The sequence below is a fragment of the Cetorhinus maximus genome, chromosome 14, assembly GCF_964194155.1.
Source record: "Cetorhinus maximus chromosome 14, sCetMax3.hap1.1, whole genome shotgun sequence".
Taxonomy (NCBI): domain Eukaryota; kingdom Metazoa; phylum Chordata; class Chondrichthyes; order Lamniformes; family Cetorhinidae; genus Cetorhinus; species Cetorhinus maximus.
Window position 1 is genome coordinate 24,594,317 of NC_135892.1, and position 26,373 is coordinate 24,620,689.

General features: G+C 45.3%; 8 non-coding genes and 7 pseudogenes across 8 annotated transcripts; all 15 read right to left on the reverse strand.

Moving 5' to 3' along the window:
• Positions 1-955: 955 nt before the first annotated feature.
• Positions 956-1,070, reverse strand: LOC144690202 (U5 spliceosomal RNA). Its single transcript, XR_013578804.1, has one exon. It is a non-coding gene; the product is annotated as a U5 spliceosomal RNA (small nuclear RNA).
• An 895-nt stretch (positions 1,071-1,965) lies between these two features.
• LOC144690089 (SAP30-binding protein pseudogene) lies at positions 1,966-2,859 on the reverse strand (annotated as a pseudogene).
• Positions 2,860-4,553: 1,694 nt separating this feature from the next.
• Positions 4,554-4,668, reverse strand: LOC144690263 (U5 spliceosomal RNA). Its single transcript, XR_013578847.1, has one exon. It is a non-coding gene; the product is annotated as a U5 spliceosomal RNA (small nuclear RNA).
• Positions 4,669-5,579: 911 nt separating this feature from the next.
• On the reverse strand, positions 5,580-6,473 carry LOC144690090 (SAP30-binding protein pseudogene; annotated as a pseudogene).
• A 1,695-nt stretch (positions 6,474-8,168) lies between these two features.
• LOC144690264 (U5 spliceosomal RNA) lies at positions 8,169-8,283 on the reverse strand. The gene has a single exon (XR_013578848.1). It is a non-coding gene; the product is annotated as a U5 spliceosomal RNA (small nuclear RNA).
• Positions 8,284-9,194: 911 nt separating this feature from the next.
• LOC144690091 (SAP30-binding protein pseudogene) lies at positions 9,195-10,088 on the reverse strand (annotated as a pseudogene).
• Positions 10,089-11,783: 1,695 nt separating this feature from the next.
• LOC144690265 (U5 spliceosomal RNA) lies at positions 11,784-11,898 on the reverse strand. Its single transcript, XR_013578849.1, has one exon. It is a non-coding gene; the product is annotated as a U5 spliceosomal RNA (small nuclear RNA).
• A 911-nt stretch (positions 11,899-12,809) lies between these two features.
• LOC144690092 (SAP30-binding protein pseudogene) lies at positions 12,810-13,703 on the reverse strand (annotated as a pseudogene).
• Positions 13,704-15,398: 1,695 nt separating this feature from the next.
• Positions 15,399-15,513, reverse strand: LOC144690266 (U5 spliceosomal RNA). The gene has a single exon (XR_013578850.1). It is a non-coding gene; the product is annotated as a U5 spliceosomal RNA (small nuclear RNA).
• Positions 15,514-16,424: 911 nt separating this feature from the next.
• On the reverse strand, positions 16,425-17,318 carry LOC144690094 (SAP30-binding protein pseudogene; annotated as a pseudogene).
• Positions 17,319-19,013: 1,695 nt separating this feature from the next.
• On the reverse strand, positions 19,014-19,128 carry LOC144690267 (U5 spliceosomal RNA). Its single transcript, XR_013578851.1, has one exon. It is a non-coding gene; the product is annotated as a U5 spliceosomal RNA (small nuclear RNA).
• Positions 19,129-20,039: 911 nt separating this feature from the next.
• LOC144690028 (SAP30-binding protein pseudogene) lies at positions 20,040-20,933 on the reverse strand (annotated as a pseudogene).
• Positions 20,934-22,628: 1,695 nt separating this feature from the next.
• Positions 22,629-22,743, reverse strand: LOC144690268 (U5 spliceosomal RNA). The gene has a single exon (XR_013578852.1). It is a non-coding gene; the product is annotated as a U5 spliceosomal RNA (small nuclear RNA).
• A 911-nt stretch (positions 22,744-23,654) lies between these two features.
• Positions 23,655-24,548, reverse strand: LOC144690095 (SAP30-binding protein pseudogene; annotated as a pseudogene).
• A 1,695-nt stretch (positions 24,549-26,243) lies between these two features.
• LOC144690269 (U5 spliceosomal RNA) lies at positions 26,244-26,358 on the reverse strand. The gene has a single exon (XR_013578853.1). It is a non-coding gene; the product is annotated as a U5 spliceosomal RNA (small nuclear RNA).
• Positions 26,359-26,373: the final 15 nt, after the last annotated feature.

Consider the following 26,373-nt stretch of genomic DNA (forward strand, 5'->3'; position numbering starts at 1 on the left):
GTTCCTTGGCTGTATGATTTTTGAGATTGCCTTAAAGGTTGCGGGCTAGTTCCTGTCAAAAGCCTGCACCTGGCAATCCCGCCCTGGCTGGCTCCATTGCGTAGATAGGCATGTCCTCCTCCTTTGTGGAAAAGTTTATGACGAAAAACACCTTTGACCACAAGTCCACCAGGCGAGTCTGTACATATCATCCTAGAGGCCCTGTGGGAAAAGGAGATGGTCGATCATGTTTGATGGTTCCCTGAGCAGACTGTCAAAGTTATTTGGCAGGATGCCTCATCACCGATCCATAGGTGCTCCTCCTTCGCTGTCCTTGACCGTGACTCGGACGGTGTTTGATACCCCATGGTATGGGGCTCGATTGGTCATAGCATTGTCTTCACGACCATGCCCTGGCAGAACCATGCTCATGGTCTGTCCCCTGCCAGGTAAGTACTTTCAAATAACTCACTCAAGTTATCGTGAAATACTTTGTAGATCTGCTGCTAATCAAGTGTTTTTTTTCTCAGGCCAGTGATTTTAATGTTAAACACCTGTTCCCTCCATATTAGAGTATGTCAATATAGTGCAGAGAGGATGGGGCCAGTGAAGTTGGGAAAGCATTGCTCAGGATAAAATAACATACAAAGTTAGATCCATGTACACAATCTTTATGCACAGACATATCTTGGGAGTATAGGAATTATTTTGGACAACTCATTTGGGTCTAGGTCCCTATTCCCCTCTCCCCTGTATTCATGACTGGTAGGCATAAATAGAACTTGCAATAATCTCATTGAAGCATTTACATGAGAAAAAAAAGACCCTTTGGCCCATCACGCAAACGCCAAGCACACGCAGAGCACTCTAAAAGCCAGTCATAATGCATAGTATTGGAGAAAGCTCCGAAAGAAACGCTCCCTCAGCAAATAATAATACCCGTAATAAGATCAATCTTTCTTTTGGTTCGTAAGACAGCCCCACTAAAGCAGGACCACTAAAAAATTAATTTAAACTCTGAGCACTCCTCTCCACGGAAATCTTCAGTAAAAGGCGAAAGATTTATACGATCTGAAGAGAAACCAGAGCATACTAAGCTATCGACCAACCCAACTCTCGACCCACCACGCACTTAGCTCTTTAACATCATACTGAACCAACGCACCGACAGTCAACTCCGACACTAGAGAAAGACCAATATAACTGACATGGAGTTTTATAAAAACAATCAACTAAAAAACGGTAGTAGCCTTTAAAAATCGTTCGCACAGCATTATAGTTATGTAAATGAGAGGGCGGGGCCTATGTGGCCGCTTCCCGCAGGAAGTTGATGTTGTAGAATGGATTGTGGGCACTGTATTTGTTGTTTAGTAAAAGCCTTTTTTTTAAAACATGAAAGTAAAAATCTTTTATTTGTGCTTCTACACTGCCGGCAGTTTACAATGCTTCATTACAATCATACATAAGTGTGCAGCGTGCGTTCACTCAGTCACTGTTTATAGCACAAGTGCAACAGGTTACAGCATGAGACAGACAGAAAGCAGCATCAATATCCAGACATGTAGGCTTGATTTCCAGACCTGTGATCACCAGCTGCCCTGTTGCCTCACCTTCCCCCTTCCCTATCTCCACCCTCTCCCCATCTTGCCCACCCAACCCATTCCACCCCTCAATCTCCTCCAGCTAGCCAATTTACAGGGTAAGTTACAGGTCACTATATGTCCAGTTTAGAGCCCTTCAGTATTGAAATTGCAGCCGCCGTTCCCCACTCATCAAGGAGGCGTAATGTTTTTTTAGGTTGACCGTATATGGGACATGAAGGACCCTAAATTGGGCAGTAAAGGACTCTTCCAACCTGTCTGTGAGCCAGCTGTAGAGATGAGAATCGGTAGCAGTAAGTAGGAAAAAGAAAGTTCTAGAATGTAAACCTGACCCATGAGGGCTTAACCTCAGCGGCCACCCAGAGACAGTACTCTCGACATGAGCTCATTGCTTGGCGTTCTTCACAATGGTCCCCACAGCGGAAATGACCGTGGTTTTTGCCCCGCTGGCACTGGTGGTTACCGTGACGACCCCTGGTAGCGTAGCGGTGGTGGTAATGATTGTCGGCTGAGCTATTGTCGTCGCAGGCACTGCAGAGTCCCATTTCCTCTTCCTTTTCTGGGAATCTGCCACGGTCGTGCTTGCTGTGGTTGTGGTGGCTGTGCCAGAACTGGTGTTGGTTCCTGTTTTTGTTCTGGTCACAAATTCAATCTTTGCTCGCTCCTTCTTGACTTTCTCTATTTTGTCCATTTCTATTTTCTGGGCCTTGGCTAATGCCTCATAGTACGAGTCCTCTGACCATCCATGGGGGTCAAACATGTCCTTTGGGTAGTTTGTACCGTGTTCAACAATGCCACAGAACTGAATGAGTTTTTCATAAATGCTGGGGTTGCGGAACTCCTTTTTTCTCTGAATGATGTTGTTCATGTCAAGGCCTTCACTCAGCTTTCGGTCGTACAGCTTCTGAATTTTCTCCTGTAATTGATTGGAGCACCTCCCCATGGGCTCGGGAGGCAGTTTGATGTCATCAGGCGACATGTTCCTCACTTTTTCTGAAAACGAAGCAACCAGTTCCTGCGGATTCTTCTTCTGCACGTCGAGGATGTCTTTTAAACCATCTGCCTCCAGCAGCTCTGTTTCTGAATCTTCACCTTCCAGTGGACTGCTGCTCTCGTCCTCTTCCCCAAGCTCATCTGCCTGCTCCATTCTGCTGATATCATCATCGCCATATGCAGCAGACACCAGCCCTCCTTTCGTGGCGGTCTCCGTATCAGTTTCCGAGTCGGAATCATCCTCATAAGCGACGAGGGTGAGCAGATCATTTCGCTTGGTCGCCATTTTCGCTGGCGAAAGATTTATACCATCTGAAGAAAAACCAGAGTGTACTAATTTTCATGGCGCCACTTCTTTCTACCCACCACGCCCTTAGCACTTTAACATCACACTAAGTAAACTATTGCCTGTCAACATTGATACCAGAGAACGACCAGTTTACTTGATATAGATTTTAATAAAAGCAATTAACTAAAAATCACCAATGTCCTACAGAAAGAGGAATAACTGTTGACATATCACACAGCATTCTAGTTATGCAAATATGTGGGCAGGGCCTACCTGACCACGTCCCAGGGAAGGAGAAGTTGTAGACTGTGGGTACTGTGCTGCTCAAGACGTTATCATTGCTTCCCTCAAACTCTTTGTGCAAGCTCCCATGAAAAGTGAGGGAAAGGAAGCCCAAAGTCTGGAGTAGTGAGCGACAGCAACTTCCAGAGGAAGAGGAGAGCAAGGTACTGCAGAGAGGAGTCATACAGCCTTGAAACGTTAACTCTGTTTCTCTCTCCACAGATGTTGCCGGATCTGCTGAGTTTTTCCCGCATTTTCTCTTTTTATTTAAGGCACTGCAGAGATTGGAAATCTGGGAAAAAAAAATAAAGTGGTAGAAATACTCATTAGGTCTGGTAGCATCAGTGGAGCAAAAAACAGAGTTAACCCCCCGCTGAACTTTTCACCGAATTGTGATAACTCTTGAAGCCTTTAAAAATAGCAGGTGGGTCCCGATTCTGTGATCCCTGACGTCGTTCCTTGGCTGTATGATTTTTGAGATTGCCTTAAAGGTTGCGGGCTAGTTCCTGTCAAAAGCCTGCACCTGGCAATCCCGCCCTGGCTGGCTCCATTGCGTAGATAGGCATGTCCTCCTCCTTTGTGGAAAAGTTTATGACGAAAAACACCTTTGACCACAAGTCCACCAGGCGAGTCTGTACATATCATCCTAGAGGCCCTGTGGGAAAAGGAGATGGTCGATCATGTTTGATGGTTCCCTGAGCAGACTGTCAAAGTTATTTGGCAGGATGCCTCATCACCGATCCATAGGTGCTCCTCCTTCGCTGTCCTTGACCGTGACTCGGACGGTGTTTGATACCCCATGGTATGGGGCTCGATTGGTCATAGCATTGGCTTCACGACCATGCCCTGGCAGAACCATGCTCATGGTCTGTCCCCTGCCAGGTAAGTATTTTCAAATAACTCACTCAAGTTATCGTGAAATACTTTGTAGATCTGCTGCTAATCAAGTGTTTTTTTTCTCAGGCCAGTGATTTTAATGTTAAACACCTGTTCCCTCCATATTAGAGTATGTCAATATAGTGCAGAGAGGATGGGGCCAGTGAAGTTGGGAAAGCATTGCTCAGGATAAAATAACATACAAAGTTAGATCCATGTACACAATCTTTATGCACAGACATATCTTGGGAGTATAGGAATTATTTTGGACAACTCATTTGGGTCTAGGTCCCTATTCCCCTCTCCCCTGTATTCATGACTGGTAGGCATAAATAGAACTTGCAATAATCTCATTGAAGCATTTACATGAGAAAAAAAAGACCCTTTGGCCCATCACGCAAACGCCAAGCACACGCAGAGCACTCTAAAAGCCAGTCATAATGCATAGTATTGGAGAAAGCTCCGAAAGAAACGCTCCCTCAGCAAATAATAATACCCGTAATAAGATCAATCTTTCTTTTGGTTCGTAAGACAGCCCCACTAAAGCAGGACCACTAAAAAATTAATTTAAACTCTGAGCACTCCTCTCCACGGAAATCTTTAGTAAAAGGCGAAAGATTTATACGATCTGAAGAGAAACCAGAGCATACTAAGCTATCGACCAACCCAACTCTCGACCCACCACGCACTTAGCTCTTTAACATCATACTGAACCAACGCACCGACAGTCAACTCCGACACTAGAGAAAGACCAATATAACTGACATGGAGTTTTATAAAAACAATCAACTAAAAAACGGTAGTAGCCTTTAAAAAGACGAATAACTATTAATCGTTCGCACAGCATTATAGTTATGTAAATGAGAGGGCGGGGCCTATGTGGCCGCTTCCCGCAGGAAGTTGATGTTGTAGAATGGATTGTGGGCACTGTATTTGTTGTTTAGTAAAAGCCTTTTTTTTAAAACATGAAAGTAAAAATCTTTTATTTGTGCTTCTACACTGCCGGCAGTTTACAATGCTTCATTACAATCATACATAAGTGTGCAGCGTGCGTTCACTCAGTCACTGTTTATAGCACAAGTGCAACAGGTTACAGCATGAGACAGACAGAAAGCAGCATCAATATCCAGACATGTAGGCTTGATTTCCAGACCTGTGATCACCAGCTGCCCTGTTGCCTCACCTTCCCCCTTCCCTATCTCCACCCTCTCCCCATCTTGCCCACCCAACCCATTCCACCCCTCAATCTCCTCCAGCTAGCCAATTTACAGGGTAAGTTACAGGTCACTATATGTCCAGTTTAGAGCCCTTCAGTATTGAAATTGCAGCCGCCGTTCCCCACTCATCAAGGAGGCGTAATGTTTTTTTAGGTTGACCGTATATGGGACATGAAGGACCCTAAATTGGGCAGTAAAGGACTCTTCCAACCTGTCTGTGAGCCAGCTGTAGAGATGAGAATCGGTAGCAGTAAGTAGGAAAAAGAAAGTTCTAGAATGTAAACCTGACCCATGAGGGCTTAACCTCAGCGGCCACCCAGAGACAGTACTCTCGACATGAGCTCATTGCTTGGCGTTCTTCACAATGGTCCCCACAGCGGAAATGACCGTGGTTTTTGCCCCGCTGGCACTGGTGGTTACCGTGACGACCCCTGGTAGCGTAGCGGTGGTGGTAATGATTGTCGGCTGAGCTATTGTCGTCGCAGGCACTGCAGAGTCCCATTTCCTCTTCCTTTTCTGGGAATCTGCCACGGTCGTGCTTGCTGTGGTTGTGGTGGCTGTGCCAGAACTGGTGTTGGTTCCTGTTTTTGTTCTGGTCACAAATTCAATCTTTGCTCGCTCCTTCTTGACTTTCTCTATTTTGTCCATTTCTATTTTCTGGGCCTTGGCTAATGCCTCATAGTACGAGTCCTCTGACCATCCATGGGGGTCAAACATGTCCTTTGGGTAGTTTGTACCGTGTTCAACAATGCCACAGAACTGAATGAGTTTTTCATAAATGCTGGGGTTGCGGAACTCCTTTTTTCTCTGAATGATGTTGTTCATGTCAAGGCCTTCACTCAGCTTTCGGTCGTACAGCTTCTGAATTTTCTCCTGTAATTGATTGGAGCACCTCCCCATGGGCTCGGGAGGCAGTTTGATGTCATCAGGCGACATGTTCCTCACTTTTTCTGAAAACGAAGCAACCAGTTCCTGCGGATTCTTCTTCTGCACGTCGAGGATGTCTTTTAAACCATCTGCCTCCAGCAGCTCTGTTTCTGAATCTTCACCTTCCAGTGGACTGCTGCTCTCGTCCTCTTCCCCAAGCTCATCTGCCTGCTCCATTCTGCTGATATCATCATCGCCATATGCAGCAGACACCAGCCCTCCTTTCGTGGCGGTCTCCGTATCAGTTTCCGAGTCGGAATCATCCTCATAAGCGACGAGGGTGAGCAGATCATTTCGCTTGGTCGCCATTTTCGCTGGCGAAAGATTTATACCATCTGAAGAAAAACCAGAGTGTACTAATTTTCATGGCGCCACTTCTTTCTACCCACCACGCCCTTAGCACTTTAACATCACACTAAGTAAACTATTGCCTGTCAACATTGATACCAGAGAACGACCAGTTTACTTGATATAGATTTTAATAAAAGCAATTAACTAAAAATCACCAATGTCCTACAGAAAGAGGAATAACTGTTGACATATCACACAGCATTCTAGTTATGCAAATATGTGGGCAGGGCCTACCTGACCACGTCCCAGGGAAGGAGAAGTTGTAGACTGTGGGTACTGTGCTGCTCAAGACGTTATCATTGCTTCCCTCAAACTCTTTGTGCAAGCTCCCATGAAAAGTGAGGGAAAGGAAGCCCAAAGTCTGGAGTAGTGAGCGACAGCAACTTCCAGAGGAAGAGGAGAGCAAGGTACTGCAGAGAGGAGTCATACAGCCTTGAAACGTTAACTCTGTTTCTCTCTCCACAGATGTTGCCGGATCTGCTGAGTTTTTCCCGCATTTTCTCTTTTTATTTAAGGCACTGCAGAGATTGGAAATCTGGGAAAAAAAAAATAAAGTGGTAGAAATACTCATTAGGTCTGGTAGCATCAGTGGAGCAAAAAACAGAGTTAACCCCCCGCTGAACTTTTCACCGAATTGTGATAACTCTTGAAGCCTTTAAAAATAGCAGGTGGGTCCCGATTCTGTGATCCCTGACGTCGTTCCTTGGCTGTATGATTTTTGAGATTGCCTTAAAGGTTGCGGGCTAGTTCCTGTCAAAAGCCTGCACCTGGCAATCCCGCCCTGGCTGGCTCCATTGCGTAGATAGGCATGTCCTCCTCCTTTGTGGAAAAGTTTATGACGAAAAACACCTTTGACCACAAGTCCACCAGGCGAGTCTGTACATATCATCCTAGAGGCCCTGTGGGAAAAGGAGATGGTCGATCATGTTTGATGGTTCCCTGAGCAGACTGTCAAAGTTATTTGGCAGGATGCCTCATCACCGATCCATAGGTGCTCCTCCTTCGCTGTCCTTGACCGTGACTCGGACGGTGTTTGATACCCCATGGTATGGGGCTCGATTGGTCATAGCATTGTCTTCACGACCATGCCCTGGCAGAACCATGCTCATGGTCTGTCCCCTGCCAGGTAAGTACTTTCAAATAACTCACTCAAGTTATCGTGAAATACTTTGTAGATCTGCTGCTAATCAAGTGTTTTTTTTCTCAGGCCAGTGATTTTAATGTTAAACACCTGTTCCCTCCATATTAGAGTATGTCAATATAGTGCAGAGAGGATGGGGCCAGTGAAGTTGGGAAAGCATTGCTCAGGATAAAATAACATACAAAGTTAGATCCATGTACACAATCTTTATGCACAGACATATCTTGGGAGTATAGGAATTATTTTGGACAACTCATTTGGGTCTAGGTCCCTATTCCCCTCTCCCCTGTATTCATGACTGGTAGGCATAAATAGAACTTGCAATAATCTCATTGAATCATTTACATGAGAAAAAAAAGACCCTTTGGCCCATCACGCAAACGCCAAGCACACGCAGAGCACTCTAAAAGCCAGTCATAATGCATAGTATTGGAGAAAGCTCCGAAAGAAACGCTCCCTCAGCAAATAATAATACCCGTAATAAGATCAATCTTTCTTTTGGTTCGTAAGACAGCCCCACTAAAGCAGGACCACTAAAAAATTAATTTAAACTCTGAGCACTCCTCTCCACGGAAATCTTTAGTAAAAGGCGAAAGATTTATACGATCTGAAGAGAAACCAGAGCATACTAAGCTATCGACCAACCCAACTCTCAACCCACCACGCACTTAGCTCTTTAACATCATACTGAACCAACGCACCGACAGTCAACTCCGACACTAGAGAAAGACCAATATAACTGACATGGAGTTTTATAAAAACAATCAACTAAAAAACGGTAGTAGCCTTTAAAAAGACGAATAACTATTAATCGTTCGCACAGCATTATAGTTATGTAAATGAGAGGGCGGGGCCTATGTGGCCGCTTCCCGCAGGAAGTTGATGTTGTAGAATGGATTGTGGGCACTGTATTTGTTGTTTAGTAAAAGCCTTTTTTTTAAAACATGAAAGTAAAAATCTTTTATTTGTGCTTCTACACTGCCGGCAGTTTACAATGCTTCATTACAATCATACATAAGTGTGCAGCGTGCGTTCACTCAGTCACTGTTTATAGCACAAGTGCGACAGGTTACAGCATGAGACAGACAGAAAGCAGCATCAATATCCAGACATGTAGGCTTGATTTCCAGACCTGTGATCACCAGCTGCCCTGTTGCCTCACCTTCCCCCTTCCCTATCTCCACCCTCTCCCCATCTTGCCCACCCAACCCATTCCACCCCTCAATCTCCTCCAGCTAGCCAATTTACAGGGTAAGTTACAGGTCACTATATGTCCAGTTTAGAGCCCTTCAGTATTGAAATTGCAACCGCCGTTCCCCACTCATCAAGGAGGCGTAATGTTTTTTTAGGTTGACCGTATATGGGACATGAAGGACTCTGAATTGGGTAGTAAAGGACTCTTCCAACCTGTTTGTGAGCCAGCTGTAGAGATGAGAATCGGTAGCAGTAAGTAGGAAAAAGAAAGTTCTAGAATGTAAACCTGACCCATGAGGGCTTAACCTCAGCGGCCACCCAGAGACAGTACTCTCGACATGAGCTCATTGCTTGGCTTTCTTCACAATGGTCCCCACAGCGGAAATGACCGTGGTTTTTGCCCCGCTGGCACTGGTGGTTACCGTGACGACCCCTGGTAGCGTAGCGGTGGTGGTAATGATTGTCGGCTGAGCTATTGTCGTCGCAGGCACTGCAGAGTCCCATTTCCTCTTCCTTTTCTGGGAATCTGCCACGGTCGTGCTTGCTGTGGTTGTGGTGGCTGTGCCAGAACTGGTGTTGGTTCCTGTTTTTGTTCTGGTCACAAATTCAATCTTTGCTCGCTCCTTCTTGACTTTCTCTATTTTGTCCATTTCTATTTTCTGGGCCTTGGCTAATGCCTCATAGTACGAGTCCTCTGACCATCCATGGGGGTCAAACATGTCCTTTGGGTAGTTTGTACCGTGTTCAACAATGCCACAGAACTGAATGAGTTTTTCATAAATGCTGGGGTTGCGGAACTCCTTTTTTCTCTGAATGATGTTGTTCATGTCAAGGCCTTCACTCAGCTTTCGGTCGTACAGCTTCTGAATTTTCTCCTGTAATTGATTGGAGCACCTCCCCATGGGCTCGGGAGGCAGTTTGATGTCATCAGGCGACATGTTCCTCACTTTTTCTGAAAACGAAGCAACCAGTTCCTGCGGATTCTTCTTCTGCACGTCGAGGATGTCTTTTAAACCATCTGCCTCCAGCAGCTCTGTTTCTGAATCTTCACCTTCCAGTGGACTGCTGCTCTCGTCCTCTTCCCCAAGCTCATCTGCCTGCTCCATTCTGCTGATATCATCATCGCCATATGCAGCAGACACCAGCCCTCCTTTCGTGGCGGTCTCCGTATCAGTTTCCGAGTCGGAATCATCCTCATAAGCGACGAGGGTGAGCAGATCATTTCGCTTGGTCGCCATTTTCGCTGGCGAAAGATTTATACCATCTGAAGAAAAACCAGAGTGTACTAATTTTCATGGCGCCACTTCTCTCTACCCACCACGCCCTTAGCACTTTAACATCACACTAAGTAAACTATTGCCTGTCAACATTGATACCAGAGAACGACCAGTTTACTTGATATAGATTTTAATAAAAACAATTAACTAAAAATCACCAATGTCCTACAGAAAGAGGAATAACTGTTGACATATCACACAGCATTCTAGTTATGCAAATATGTGGGCAGGGCCTACCTGACCACGTCCCAGGGAAGGAGAAGTTGTAGACTGTGGGTACTGTGCTGCTCAAGACGTTATCATTGCTTCCCTCAAACTCTTTGTGCAAGCTCCCATGAAAAGTGAGGGAAAGGAAGCCCAAAGTCTGGAGTAGTGAGCGACAGCAACTTCCAGAGGAAGAGGAGAGCAAGGTACTGCAGAGAGGAGTCATACAGCCTTGAAACGTTAACTCTGTTTCTCTCTCCACAGATGTTGCCGGATCTGCTGAGTTTTTCCCGCATTTTCTCTTTTTATTTAAGGCACTGCAGAGATTGGAAATCTGGAAAAAAAAAAATAAAGTGGTAGAAATACTCATTAGGTCTGGTAGCATCAGTGGAGCAAAAAACAGAGTTAACCCCCCGCTGAACTTTTCACCGAATTGTGATAACTCTTGAAGCCTTTAAAAATAGCAGGTGGGTCCCGATTCTGTGATCCCTGACGTCGTTCCTTGGCTGTATGATTTTTGAGATTGCCTTAAAGGTTGCGGGCTAGTTCCTGTCAAGAGCCTGCACCTGGCAATCCCGCCCTGGCTGGCTCCATTGCGTAGATAGGCATGTCCTCCTCCTTTGTGGAAAAGTTTATGACGAAAAACACCTTTGACCACAAGTCCACCAGGCGAGTCTGTACATATCATCCTAGAGGCCCTGTGGGAAAAGGAGATGGTCGATCATGTTTGATGGTTCCCTGAGCAGACTGTCAAAGTTATTTGGCAGGATGCCTCATCACCGATCCATAGGTGCTCCTCCTTCGCTGTCCTTGACCGTGACTCGGACGGTGTTTGATACCCCATGGTATGGGGCTCGATTGGTCATAGCATTGTCTTCACGACCATGCCCTGGCAGAACCATGCTCATGGTCTGTCCCCTGCCAGGTAAGTACTTTCAAATAACTCACTCAAGTTATCGTGAAATACTTTGTAGATCTGCTGCTAATCAAGTGTTTTTTTTCTCAGGCCAGTGATTTTAATGTTAAACACCTGTTCCCTCCATATTAGAGTATGTCAATATAGTGCAGAGAGGATGGGGCCAGTGAAGTTGGGAAAGCATTGCTCAGGATAAAATAACATACAAAGTTAGATCCATGTACACAATCTTTATGCACAGACATATCTTGGGAGTATAGGAATTATTTTGGACAATTCATTTGGGTCTAGGTCCCTATTCCCCTCTCCCCTGTATTCATGACTGGTAGGCATAAATAGAACTTGCAATAATCTCATTGAAGCATTTACATGAGAAAAAAAAGACCCTTTGGCCCATCACGCAAACGCCAAGCACACGCAGAGCACTCTAAAAGCCAGTCATAATGCATAGTATTGGAGAAAGCTCCGAAAGAAACGCTCCCTCAGCAAATAATAATACCCGTAATAAGATCAATCTTTCTTTTGGTTCGTAAGACAGCCCCACTAAAGCAGGACCACTAAAAAATTAATTTAAACTCTGAGCACTCCTCTCCACGGAAATCTTTAGTAAAAGGCGAAAGATTTATACGATCTGAAGAGAAACCAGAGCATACTGAGCTATCGACCAACCCAACTCTCAACCCACCACGCACTTAGCTCTTTAACATCATACTGAACCAACGCACCGACAGTCAACTCCGACACTAGAGAAAGACCAATATAACTGACATGGAGTTTTATAAAAACAATCAACTAAAAAACGGTAGTAGCCTTTAAAAAGACGAATAACTATTAATCGTTCGCACAGCATTATAGTTATGTAAATGAGAGGGCGGGGCCTATGTGGCCGCTTCCCGCAGGAAGTTGATGTTGTAGAATGGATTGTGGGCACTGTATTTGTTGTTTAGTAAAAGCCTTTTTTTTAAAACATGAAAGTAAAAATCTTTTATTTGTGCTTCTACACTGCCGGCAGTTTACAATGCTTCATTACAATCATACATAAGTGTGCAGCGTGCGTTCACTCAGTCACTGTTTATAGCACAAGTGCAACAGGTTACAGCATGAGACAGACAGAAAGCAGCATCAATATCCAGACATGTAGGCTTGATTTCCAGACCTGTGATCACCAGCTGCCCTGTTGCCTCACCTTCCCCCTTCCCTATCTCCACCCTCTCCCCATCTTGCCCACCCAACCCATTCCACCCCTCAATCTCCTCCAGCTAGCCAATTTACAGGGTAAGTTACAGGTCACTATATGTCCAGTTTAGAGCCCTTCAGTATTGAAATTGCAACCGCCGTTCCCCACTCATCAAGGAGGCGTAATGTTTTTTTAGGTTGACCGTATATGGGACATGAAGGACTCTGAATTGGGTAGTAAAGGACTCTTCCAACCTGTTTGTGAGCCAGCTGTAGAGATGAGAATCGGTAGCAGTAAGTAGGAAAAAGAAAGTTCTAGAATGTAAACCTGACCCATGAGGGCTTAACCTCAGCGGCCACCCAGAGACAGTACTCTCGACATGAGCTCATTGCTTGGCTTTCTTCACAATGGTCCCCACAGCGGAAATGACCGTGGTTTTTGCCCCGCTGGCACTGGTGGTTACCGTGACGACCCCTGGTAGCGTAGCGGTGGTGGTAATGATTGTCGGCTGAGCTATTGTCGTCGCAGGCACTGCAGAGTCCCATTTCCTCTTCCTTTTCTGGGAATCTGCCACGGTCGTGCTTGCTGTGGTTGTGGTGGCTGTGCCAGAACTGGTGTTGGTTCCTGTTTTTGTTCTGGTCACAAATTCAATCTTTGCTCGCTCCTTCTTGACTTTCTCTATTTTGTCCATTTCTATTTTCTGGGCCTTGGCTAATGCCTCATAGTACGAGTCCTCTGACCATCCATGGGGGTCAAACATGTCCTTTGGGTAGTTTGTACCGTGTTCAACAATGCCACAGAACTGAATGAGTTTTTCATAAATGCTGGGGTTGCGGAACTCCTTTTTTCTCTGAATGATGTTGTTCATGTCAAGGCCTTCACTCAGCTTTCGGTCGTACAGCTTCTGAATTTTCTCCTGTAATTGATTGGAGCACCTCCCCATGGGCTCGGGAGGCAGTTTGATGTCATCAGGCGACATGTTCCTCACTTTTTCTGAAAACGAAGCAACCAGTTCCTGCGGATTCTTCTTCTGCACGTCGAGGATGTCTTTTAAACCATCTGCCTCCAGCAGCTCTGTTTCTGAATCTTCACCTTCCAGTGGACTGCTGCTCTCGTCCTCTTCCCCAAGCTCATCTGCCTGCTCCATTCTGCTGATATCATCATCGCCATATGCAGCAGACACCAGCCCTCCTTTCGTGGCGGTCTCCGTATCAGTTTCCGAGTCGGAATCATCCTCATAAGCGACGAGGGTGAGCAGATCATTTCGCTTGGTCGCCATTTCCGCTGGCGAAAGATTTATACCATCTGAAGAAAAACCAGAGTGTACTAATTTTCATGGCGCCACTTCCCTCTACCCACCACGCCCTTAGCACTTTAACATCACACTAAGTAAACTATTGACTGTCAACATTGATACCAGAGAACGACCAGTTTACTTGATATAGATTTTAATAAAAACAATTAACTAAAAATCACCAATGTCCTACAGAAAGAGGAATAACTGTTGACATATCACACAGCATTCTAGTTATGCAAATATGTGGGCAGGGCCTACCTGACCACGTCCCAGGGAAGGAGAAGTTGTAGACTGTGGGTACTGTGCTGCTCAAGACGTTATCATTGCTTCCCTCAAACTCTTTGTGCAAGCTCCCATGAAAAGTGAGGGAAAGGAAGCCCAAAGTCTGGAGTAGTGAGCGACAGCAACTTCCAGAGGAAGAGGAGAGCAAGGTACTGCAGAGAGGAGTCATACAGCCTTGAAACGTTAACTCTGTTTCTCTCTCCACAGATGTTGCCGGATCTGCTGAGTTTTTCCCGCATTTTCTCTTTTTATTTAAGGCACTGCAGAGATTGGAAATCTGGGAAAAAAAAAATAAAGTGGTAGAAATACTCATTAGGTCTGGTAGCATCAGTGGAGCAAAAAACAGAGTTAACCCCCCGCTGAACTTTTCACCGAATTGTGATAACTCTTTAAGCCTTTAAAAATAGCAGGTGGGTCCCGATTCTGTGATCCCTGACGTCGTTCCTTGGCTGTATGATTTTTGAGATTGCCTTAAAGGTTGCGGGCTAGTTCCTGTCAAAAGCCTGCACCTGGCAATCCCGCCCTGGCTGGCTCCATTGCGTAGATAGGCATGTCCTCCTCCTTTGTGGAAAAGTTTATGACGAAAAACACCTTTGACCACAAGTCCACCAGGCGAGTCTGTACATATCATCCTAGAGGCCCTGTGGGAAAAGGAGATGGTCGATCATGTTTGATGGTTCCCTGAGCAGACTGTCAAAGTTATTTGGCAGGATGCCTCATCACCGATCCATAGGTGCTCCTCCTTCGCTGTCCTTGACCGTGACTCGGACGGTGTTTGATACCCCATGGTATGGGGCTCGATTGGTCATAGCATTGTCTTCACGACCATGCCCTGGCAGAACCATGCTCATGGTCTGTCCCCTGCCAGGTAAGTACTTTCAAATAACTCACTCAAGTTATCGTGAAATACTTTGTAGATCTGCTGCTAATCAAGTGTTTTTTTTCTCAGGCCAGTGATTTTAATGTTAAACACCTGTTCCCTCCATATTAGAGTATGTCAATATAGTGCAGAGAGGATGGGGCCAGTGAAGTTGGGAAAGCATTGCTCAGGATAAAATAACATACAAAGTTAGATCCATGTACACAATCTTTATGCACAGACATATCTTGGGAGTATAGGAATTATTTTGGACAATTCATTTGGGTCTAGGTCCCTATTCCCCTCTCCCCTGTATTCATGACTGGTAGGCATAAATAGAACTTGCAATAATCTCATTGAAGCATTTACATGAGAAAAAAAAGACCCTTTGGCCCATCACGCAAACGCCAAGCACACGCAGAGCACTCTAAAAGCCAGTCATAATGCATAGTATTGGAGAAAGCTCCGAAAGAAACGCTCCCTCAGCAAATAATAATACCCGTAATAAGATCAATCTTTCTTTTGGTTCGTAAGACAGCCCCACTAAAGCAGGACCACTAAAAAATTAATTTAAACTCTGAGCACTCCTCTCCACGGAAATCTTTAGTAAAAGGCGAAAGATTTATACGATCTGAAGAGAAACCAGAGCATACTGAGCTATCGACCAACCCAACTCTCAACCCACCACGCACTTAGCTCTTTAACATCATACTGAACCAACGCACCGACAGTCAACTCCGACACTAGAGAAAGACCAATATAACTGACATGGAGTTTTATAAAAACAATCAACTAAAAAACGGTAGTAGCCTTTAAAAAGACGAATAACTATTAATCGTTCGCAGAGCATTATAGTTATGTAAATGAGAGGGCGGGGCCTATGTGGCCGCTTCCCGCAGGAAGTTGATGTTGTAGAATGGATTGTGGGCACTGTATTTGTTGTTTAGTAAAAGCCTTTTTTTTAAAACATGAAAGTAAAAATCTTTTATTTGTGCTTCTACACTGCCGGCAGTTTACAATGCTTCATTACAATCATACATAAGTGTGCAGCGTGTGTTCACTCAGTCACTGTTAATAGCACAAGTGCGACAGGTTGCAGCATGAGACAGACAGAAAGCAGCATCAATATCCAGACATGTAGGCTTGATTTCCAGACCTGTGATCACCAGCTGCCCTGTTGCCTCACCTTTCCCCTTCCCTATCTCCACCCTCTCCCCATCTTGCCCACCCAACCCATTCCACCCCTCAATCTCCTCCAGCTAGCCAATTTACAGGGTAAGTTACAGGTCACTATATGTCCAGTTTAGAGCCCTTCAGTATTGAAATTGCAGCCGCCGTTCCCCACTCATCAAGGAGGCGTAATGTTTTTTTAGGCTGACCGTATATGGGACATGAAGGACCCTAAATTAGGTAGTAAAGGACTCTTCCAACCTGTTTGTGAGCCAGCTGTAGAGATGAGAATCGGTAGCAGTAAGTAGGAAAAAGAAAGTTCTAGAATGTAAACCTGACCCATGAGGGCTTAACCTCAGCGGCCACCCAGAGACAGTACTCTCGACATGAGCTCATTGCTTGGCGTTCTTCACAATGGTCCCCACAGCGGAAATGACCGTGGTTTTTGCCCCGCTGGCACTGGTGGTTACCGTGACGACCCCTGGTAGCGTAGCGGTGGTGGTAATGATTGTCGGCTGAGCTATTGTCGTCGCAGGCACTGCAGAGTCCCATTTCCTCTTCCTTTTCTGGGAATCTGCCACGGTCGTGCTTGCTGTGGTTGTGGTGGCTGTGCCAGAACTGGTGTTGGTTCCTGTTTTTGTTCTGGTCACAAATTCAATCTTTGCTCGCTCCTTCTTGACTTTCTCTATTTTGTCCATTTCTATTTTCTGGGCCTTGGCTAATGCCTCATAGTACGAGTCCTCTGACCATCCATGGGGGTCAAACATGTCCTTTGGGTAGTTTGTACCGTGTTCAACAATGCCACAGAACTGAATGAGTTTTTCATAAATGCTGGGGTTGCGGAACTCCTTTTTTCTCTGAATGATGTTGTTCATGTCAAGGCCTTCACTCAGCTTTCGGTCGTACAGCTTCTGAATTTTCTCCTGTAATTGATTGGAGCACCTCCCCATGGGCTCGGGAGGCAGTTTGATGTCATCAGGCGACATGTTCCTCACTTTTTCTGAAAACGAAGCAACCAGTTCCTGCGGATTCTTCTTCTGCACGTCGAGGATGTCTTTTAAACCATCTGCCTCCAGCAGCTCTGTTTCTGAATCTTCACCTTCCAGTGGACTGCTGCTCTCGTCCTCTTCCCCAAGCTCATCTGCCTGCTCCATTCTGCTGATATCATCATCGCCATATGCAGCAGACACCAGCCCTCCTTTCGTGGCGGTCTCCGTATCAGTTTCCGAGTCGGAATCATCCTCATAAGCGACGAGGGTGAGCAGAACATTTCGCTTGGTCGCCATTTTCGCTGGCGAAAGATTTATACCATCTGAAGAAAAACCAGAGTGTACTAATTTTCATGGCGCCACTTCCCTCTTCCCACCACGCCCTTAGCACTTTAACATCACACTAAGTAAACTATTGCCTGTCAACATTGATACCAGAGAACGACCAGTTTACTTGATATAGATTTTAATAAAAACAATTAACTAAAAATCACCAATGTCCTACAGAAAGAGGAATAACTGTTGACATATCACACAGCATTCTAGTTATGCAAATAAGTGGGCAGGGCCTACCTGACCACGTCCCAGGGAAGGAGAAGTTGTAGACTGTGGGTACTGTGCTGCTCAAGACGTTATCATTGCTTCCCTCAAACTCTTTGTGCAAGCTCCCATGAAAAGTGAGGGAAAGGAAGCCCAAAGTCTGGAGTAGTGAGCGACAGCAACTTCCAGAGGAAGAGGAGAGCAAGGTACTGCAGAGAGGAGTCATACAGCCTTGAAACGTTAACTCTGTTTCTCTCTCCACAGATGTTGCCGGATCTGCTGAGTTTTTCCCGCATTTTCTCTTTTTATTTAAGGCACTGCAGAGATTGGAAATCTGGGAAAAAAAAAATAAAGTGGTAGAAATACTCATTAGGTCTGGTAGCATCAGTGGAGCAAAAAACAGAGTTAACCCCCCGCTGAACTTTTCACCGAATTGTGATAACTCTTGAAGCCTTTAAAAATAGCAGGTGGGTCCCGATTCTGTGATCCCTGACGTCGTTCCTTGGCTGTATGATTTTTGAGATTGCCTTAAAGGTTGCGGGCTAGTTCCTGTCAAAAGCCTGCACCTGGCAATCCCGCCCTGGCTGGCTCCATTGCGTAGATAGGCATGTCCTCCTCCTTTGTGGAAAAGTTTATGACGAAAAACACCTTTGACCACAAGTCCACCAGGCGAGTCTGTACATATCATCCTAGAGGCCCTGTGGGAAAAGGAGATGGTCGATCATGTTTGATGGTTCCCTGAGCAGACTGTCAAAGTTATTTGGCAGGATGCCTCATCACCGATCCATAGGTGCTCCTCCTTCGCTGTCCTTGACCGTGACTCGGACGGTGTTTGATACCCCATGGTATGGGGCTCGATTGGTCATAGCATTGTCTTCACGACCATGCCCTGGCAGAACCATGCTCATGGTCTGTCCCCTGCCAGGTAAGTACTTTCAAATAACTCACTCAAGTTATCGTGAAATACTTTGTAGATCTGCTGCTAATCAAGTGTTTTTTTTCTCAGGCCAGTGATTTTAATGTTAAACACCTGTTCCCTCCATATTAGAGTATGTCAATATAGTGCAGAGAGGATGGGGCCAGTGAAGTTGGGAAAGCATTGCTCAGGATAAAATAACATACAAAGTTAGATCCATGTACACAATCTTTATGCACAGACATATCTTGGGAGTATAGGAATTATTTTGGACAATTCATTTGGGTCTAGGTCCCTATTCCCCTCTCCCCTGTATTCATGACTGGTAGGCATAAATAGAACTTGCAATAATCTCATTGAAGCATTTACATGAGAAAAAAAAGACCCTTTGGCCCATCACGCAAACGCCAAGCACACGCAGAGCACTCTAAAAGCCAGTCATAATGCATAGTATTGGAGAAAGCTCCGAAAGAAACGCTCCCTCAGCAAATAATAATACCCGTAATAAGATCAATCTTTCTTTTGGTTCGTAAGACAGCCCCACTAAAGCAGGACCACTAAAAAATTAATTTAAACTCTGAGCACTCCTCTCCACGGAAATCTTTAGTAAAAGGCGAAAGATTTATACGATCTGAAGAGAAACCAGAGCATACTAAGCTATCGACCAACCCAACTCTCAACCCACCACGCACTTAGCTCTTTAACATCATACTGAACCAACGCACCGACAGTCAACTCCGACACTAGAGAAAGACCAATATAACTGACATGGAGTTTTATAAAAACAATCAACTAAAAATCGGTAGTAGCCTTTAAAAAGACGAATAACTATTAATCGTTCGCACAGCATTATAGTTATGTAAATGAGAGGGCGGGGCCTATGTGGCCGCTTCCCGCAGGAAGTTGATGTTGTAGAATGGATTGTGGGCACTGTATTTGTTGTTTAGTAAAAGCCTTTTTTTTAAAACATGAAAGTAAAAATCTTTTATTTGTGCTTCTACACTGCCGGCAGTTTACAATGCTTCATTACAATCATACATAAGTGTGCAGCGTGCGTTCACTCAGTCACTGTTTATAGCACAAGTGCGACAGGTTACAGCATGAGACAGACAGAAAGCAGCATCAATATCCAGACATGTAGGCTTGATTTCCAGACCTGTGATCACCAGCTGCCCTGTTGCCTCACCTTCCCCCTTCCCTATCTCCACCCTCTCCCCATCTTGCCCACCCAACCCATTCCACCCCTCAATCTCCTCCAGCTAGCCAATTTACAGGGTAAGTTACAGGTCACTATATGTCCAGTTTAGAGCCCTTCAGTATTGAAATTGCAGCCGCCGTTCCCCACTCATCAAGGAGGCGTAATGTTTTTTTAGGTTGACCGTATATGGGACATGAAGGACCCTAAATTGGGCAGTAAAGGACTCTTCCAACCTGTCTGTGAGCCAGCTGTAGAGATGAGAATCGGTAGCAGTAAGTAGGAAAAAGAAAGTTCTAGAATGTAAACCTGACCCATGAGGGCTTAACCTCAGCGGCCACCCAGAGACAGTACTCTCGACATGAGCTCATTGCTTGGCGTTCTTCACAATGGTCCCCACAGCGGAAATGACCGTGGTTTTTGCCCCGCTGGCACTGGTGGTTACCGTGACGACCCCTGGTAGCGTAGCGGTGGTGGTAATGATTGTCGGCTGAGCTATTGTCGTCGCAGGCACTGCAGAGTCCCATTTCCTCTTCCTTTTCTGGGAATCTGCCACGGTCGTGCTTGCTGTGGTTGTGGTGGCTGTGCCAGAACTGGTGTTGGTTCCTGTTTTTGTTCTGGTCACAAATTCAATCTTTGCTCGCTCCTTCTTGACTTTCTCTATTTTGTCCATTTCTATTTTCTGGGCCTTGGCTAATGCCTCATAGTACGAGTCCTCTGACCATCCATGGGGGTCAAACATGTCCTTTGGGTAGATTGTACCGTGTTCAACAATGCCACAGAACTGAATGAGTTTTTCATAAATGCTGGGGTTGCGGAACTCCTTTTTTCTCTGAATGATGTTGTTCATGTCAAGGCCTTCACTCAGCTTTCGGTCGTACAGCTTCTGAATTTTCTCCTGTAATTGATTGGAGCACCTCCCCATGGGCTCGGGAGGCAGTTTGATGTCATCAGGCGACATGTTCCTCACTTTTTCTGAAAACGAAGCAACCAGTTCCTGCGGATTCTTCTTCTGCACGTCGAGGATGTCTTTTAAACCATCTGCCTCCAGCAGCTCTGTTTCTGAATCTTCACCTTCCAGTGGACTGCTGCTCTCGTCCTCTTCCCCAAGCTCATCTGCCTGCTCCATTCTGCTGATATCATCATCGCCATATGCAGCAGACACCAGCCCTCCTTTCGTGGCGGTCTCCGTATCAGTTTCCGAGTCGGAATCATCCTCATAAGCGACGAGGGTGAGCAGATCATTTCGCTTGGTCGCCATTTTCGCTGGCGAAAGATTTATACCATCTGAGGAAAAACCAGAGTGTACTAATTTTCATGGCGCCACTTCCCTCTACCCACCACGCCCTTAGCACTTTAACATCACACTAAGTAAACTATTGACTGTCAACATTGATACCAGAGAACGACCAGTTTACTTGATATAGATTTTAATAAAAACAATTAACTAAAAATCACCAATGTCCTACAGAAAGAGGAATAACTGTTGACATATCACACAGCATTCTAGTTATGCAAATATGTGGGCAGGGCCTACCTGACCACGTCCCAGGGAAGGAGAAGTTGTAGACTGTGGGTACTGTGCTGCTCAAGACGTTATCATTGCTTCCCTCAAACTCTTTGTGCAAGCTCCCATGAAAAGTGAGGGAAAGGAAGCCCAAAGTCTGGAGTAGTGAGCGACAGCAACTTCCAGAGGAAGAGGAGAGCAAGGTACTGCAGAGAGGAGTCATACAGCCTTGAAACGTTAACTCTGTTTCTCTCTCCACAGATGTTGCCGGATCTGCTGAGTTTTTCCCGCATTTTCTCTTTTTATTTAAGGCACTGCAGAGATTGGAAATCTGGGAAAAAAAAAATAAAGTGGTAGAAATACTCATTAGGTCTGGTAGCATCAGTGGAGCAAAAAACAGAGTTAACCCCCCGCTGAACTTTTCACCGAATTGTGATAACTCTTGAAGCCTTTAAAAATAGCAGGTGGGTCCCGATTCTGTGATCCCTGACGTCGTTCCTTGGCTGTATGATTTTTGAGATTGCCTTAAAGGTTGCGGGCTAGTTCCTGTCAAAAGCCTGCACCTGGCAATCCCGCCCTGGCTGGCTCCATTGCGTAGATAGGCATGTCCTCCTCCTTTGTGGAAAAGTTTATGACGAAAAACACCTTTGACCACAAGTTCACCAGGCGAGTCTGTACATATCATCCTAGAGGCCCTGTGGGAAAAGGAGATGGTCGATCATGTTTGATGGTTCCCTGAGCAGACTGTCAAAGTTATTTGGCAGGATGCCTCATCACCGATCCATAGGTGCTCCTCCTTCGCTGTCCTTGACCGTGACTCGGACGGTGTTTGATACCCCATGGTATGGGGCTCGATTGGTCATAGCATTGTCTTCACGACCATGCCCTGGCAGAACCATGCTCATGGTCTGTCCCCTGCCAGGTAAGTACTTTCAAATAACTCACTCAAGTTATCGTGAAATACTTTGTAGATCTGCTGCTAATCAAGTGTTTTTTTTCTCAGGCCAGTGATTTTAATGTTAAACACCTGTTCCCTCCATATTAGAGTATGTCAATATAGTGCAGAGAGGATGGGGCCAGTGAAGTTGGGAAAGCATTGCTCAGGATAAAATAACATACAAAGTTAGATCCATGTACACAATCTTTATGCACAGACATATCTTGGGAGTATAGGAATTATTTTGGACAATTCATTTGGGTCTAGGTCCCTATTCCCCTCTCCCCTGTATTCATGACTGGTAGGCATAAATAGAACTTGCAATAATCTCATTGAAGCATTTACATGAGAAAAAAAAGACCCTTTGGCCCATCACGCAAACGCCAAGCACACGCAGAGCACTCTAAAAGCCAGTCATAATGCATAGTATTGGAGAAAGCTCCGAAAGAAACGCTCCCTCAGCAAATAATAATACCCGTAATAAGATCAATCTTTCTTTTGGTTCGTAAGACAGCCCCACTAAAGCAGGACCACTAAAAAATTAATTTAAACTCTGAGCACTCCTCTCCACGGAAATCTTTAGTAAAAGGCGAAAGATTTATACGATCTGAAGAGAAACCAGAGCATACTGAGCTATCGACCAACCCAACTCTCAACCCACCACGCACTTAGCTCTTTAACATCATACTGAACCAACGCACCGACAGTCAACTCCGACACTAGAGAAAGACCAATATAACTGACATGGAGTTTTATAAAAACAATCAACTAAAAAACGGTAGTAGCCTTTAAAAAGACGAATAACTATTAATCGTTCGCACAGCATTATAGTTATGTAAATGAGAGGGCGGGGCCTATGTGGCCGCTTCCCGCAGGAAGTTGATGTTGTAGAATGGATTGTGGGCACTGTATTTGTTGTTTAGTAAAAGCCTTTTTTTTAAAACATGAAAGTAAAAATCTTTTATTTGTGCTTCTACACTGCCGGCAGTTTACAATGCTTCATTACAATCATACATAAGTGTGCAGCGTGTGTTCACTCAGTCACTGTTAATAGCACAAGTGCGACAGGTTGCAGCATGAGACAGACAGAAAGCAGCATCAATATCCAGACATGTAGGCTTGATTTCCAGACCTGTGATCACCAGCTGCCCTGTTGCCTCACCTTTCCCCTTCCCTATCTCCACCCTCTCCCCATCTTGCCCACCCAACCCATTCCACCCCTCAATCTCCTCCAGCTAGCCAATTTACAGGGTAAGTTACAGGTCACTATATGTCCAGTTTAGAGCCCTTCAGTATTGAAATTGCAGCCGCCGTTCCCCACTCATCAAGGAGGCGTAATGTTTTTTTAGGCTGACCGTATATGGGACATGAAGGACCCTAAATTAGGTAGTAAAGGACTCTTCCAACCTGTTTGTGAGCCAGCTGTAGAGATGAGAATCGGTAGCAGTAAGTAGGAAAAAGAAAGTTCTAGAATGTAAACCTGACCCATGAGGGCTTAACCTCAGCGGCCACCCAGAGACAGTACTCTCGACATGAGCTCATTGCTTGGCGTTCTTCACAATGGTCCCCACAGCGGAAATGACCGTGGTTTTTGCCCCGCTGGCACTGGTGGTTACCGTGACGACCCCTGGTAGCGTAGCGGTGGTGGTAATGATTGTCGGCTGAGCTATTGTCGTCGCAGGCACTGCAGAGTCCCATTTCCTCTTCCTTTTCTGGGAATCTGCCACGGTCGTGCTTGCTGTGGTTGTGGTGGCTGTGCCAGAACTGGTGTTGGTTCCTGTTTTTGTTCTGGTCACAAATTCAATCTTTGCTCGCTCCTTCTTGACTTTCTCTATTTTGTCCATTTCTATTTTCTGGGCCTTGGCTAATGCCTCATAGTACGAGTCCTCTGACCATCCATGGGGGTCAAACATGTCCTTTGGGTAGTTTGTACCGTGTTCAACAATGCCACAGAACTGAATGAGTTTTTCATAAATGCTGGGGTTGCGGAACTCCTTTTTTCTCTGAATGATGTTGTTCATGTCAAGGCCTTCACTCAGCTTTCGGTCGTACAGCTTCTGAATTTTCTCCTGTAATTGATTGGAGCACCTCCCCATGGGCTCGGGAGGCAGTTTGATGTCATCAGGCGACATGTTCCTCACTTTTTCTGAAAACGAAGCAACCAGTTCCTGCGGATTCTTCTTCTGCACGTCGAGGATGTCTTTTAAACCATCTGCCTCCAGCAGCTCTGTTTCTGAATCTTCACCTTCCAGTGGACTGCTGCTCTCGTCCTCTTCCCCAAGCTCATCTGCCTGCTCCATTCTGCTGATATCATCATCGCCATATGCAGCAGACACCAGCCCTCCTTTCGTGGCGGTCTCCGTATCAGTTTCCGAGTCGGAATCATCCTCATAAGCGACGAGGGTGAGCAGAACATTTCGCTTGGTCGCCATTTTCGCTGGCGAAAGATTTATACCATCTGAAGAAAAACCAGAGTGTACTAATTTTCATGGCGCCACTTCCCTCTTCCCACCACGCCCTTAGCACTTTAACATCACACTAAGTAAACTATTGCCTGTCAACATTGATACCAGAGAACGACCAGTTTACTTGATATAGATTTTAATAAAAACAATTAACTAAAAATCACCAATGTCCTACAGAAAGAGGAATAACTGTTGACATATCACACAGCATTCTAGTTATGCAAATAAGTGGGCAGGGCCTACCTGACCACGTCCCAGGGAAGGAGAAGTTGTAGACTGTGGGTACTGTGCTGCTCAAGACGTTATCATTGCTTCCCTCAAACTCTTTGTGCAAGCTCCCATGAAAAGTGAGGGAAAGGAAGCCCAAAGTCTGGAGTAGTGAGCGACAGCAACTTCCAGAGGAAGAGGAGAGCAAGGTACTGCAGAGAGGAGTCATACAGCCTTGAAACGTTAACTCTGTTTCTCTCTCCACAGATGTTGCCGGATCTGCTGAGTTTTTCCCGCATTTTCTCTTTTTATTTAAGGCACTGCAGAGATTGGAAATCTGGAAAAAAAAAAATAAAGTGGTAGAAATACTCATTAGGTCTGGTAGCATCAGTGGAGCAAAAAACAGAGTTAACCCCCCGCTGAACTTTTCACCGAATTGTGATAACTCTTGAAGCCTTTAAAAATAGCAGGTGGGTCCCGATTCTGTGATCCCTGACGTCGTTCCTTGGCTGTATGATTTTTGAGATTGCCTTAAAGGTTGCGGGCTAGTTCCTGTCAAAAGCCTGCACCTGGCAATCCCGCCCTGGCTGGCTCCATTGCGTAGATAGGCATGTCCTCCTCCTTTGTGGAAAAGTTTATGACGAAAAACACCTTTGACCACAAGTCCACCAGGCGAGTCTGTACATATCATCCTAGAGGCCCTGTGGGAAAAGGAGATGGTCGATCATGTTTGATGGTTCCCTGAGCAGACTGTCAAAGTTATTTGGCAGGATGCCTCATCACCGATCCATAGGTGCTCCTCCTTCGCTGTCCTTGACCGTGACTCGGACGGTGTTTGATACCCCATGGTATGGGGCTCGATTGGTCATAGCATTGTCTTCACGACCATGCCCTGGCAGAACCATGCTCATGGTCTGTCCCCTGCCAGGTAAGTACTTTCAAATAACTCACTCAAGTTATCGTGAAATACTTTGTAGATCTGCTGCTAATCAAGTGTTTTTTTTCTCAGGCCAGTGATTTTAATGTTAAACACCTGTTCCCTCCATATTAGAGTATGTCAATATAGTGCAGAGAGGATGGGGCCAGTGAAGTTGGGAAAGCATTGCTCAGGATAAAATAACATACAAAGTTAGATCCATGTACACAATCTTTATGCACAGACATATCTTGGGAGTATAGGAATTATTTTGGACAATTCATTTGGGTCTAGGTCCCTATTCCCCTCTCCCCTGTATTCATGACTGGTAGGCATAAATAGAACTTGCAATAATCTCATTGAAGCATTTACATGAGAAAAAAAAGACCCTTTGGCCCATCACGCAAACGCCAAGCACACGCAGAGCACTCTAAAAGCCAGTCATAATGCATAGTATTGGAGAAAGCTCCGAAAGAAACGCTCCCTCAGCAAATAATAATACCCGTAATAAGATCAATCTTTCTTTTGGTTCGTAAGACAGCCCCACTAAAGCAGGACCACTAAAAAATTAATTTAAACTCTGAGCACTCCTCTCCACGGAAATCTTTAGTAAAAGGCGAAAGATTTATACGATCTGAAGAGAAACCAGAGCATACTAAGCTATCGACC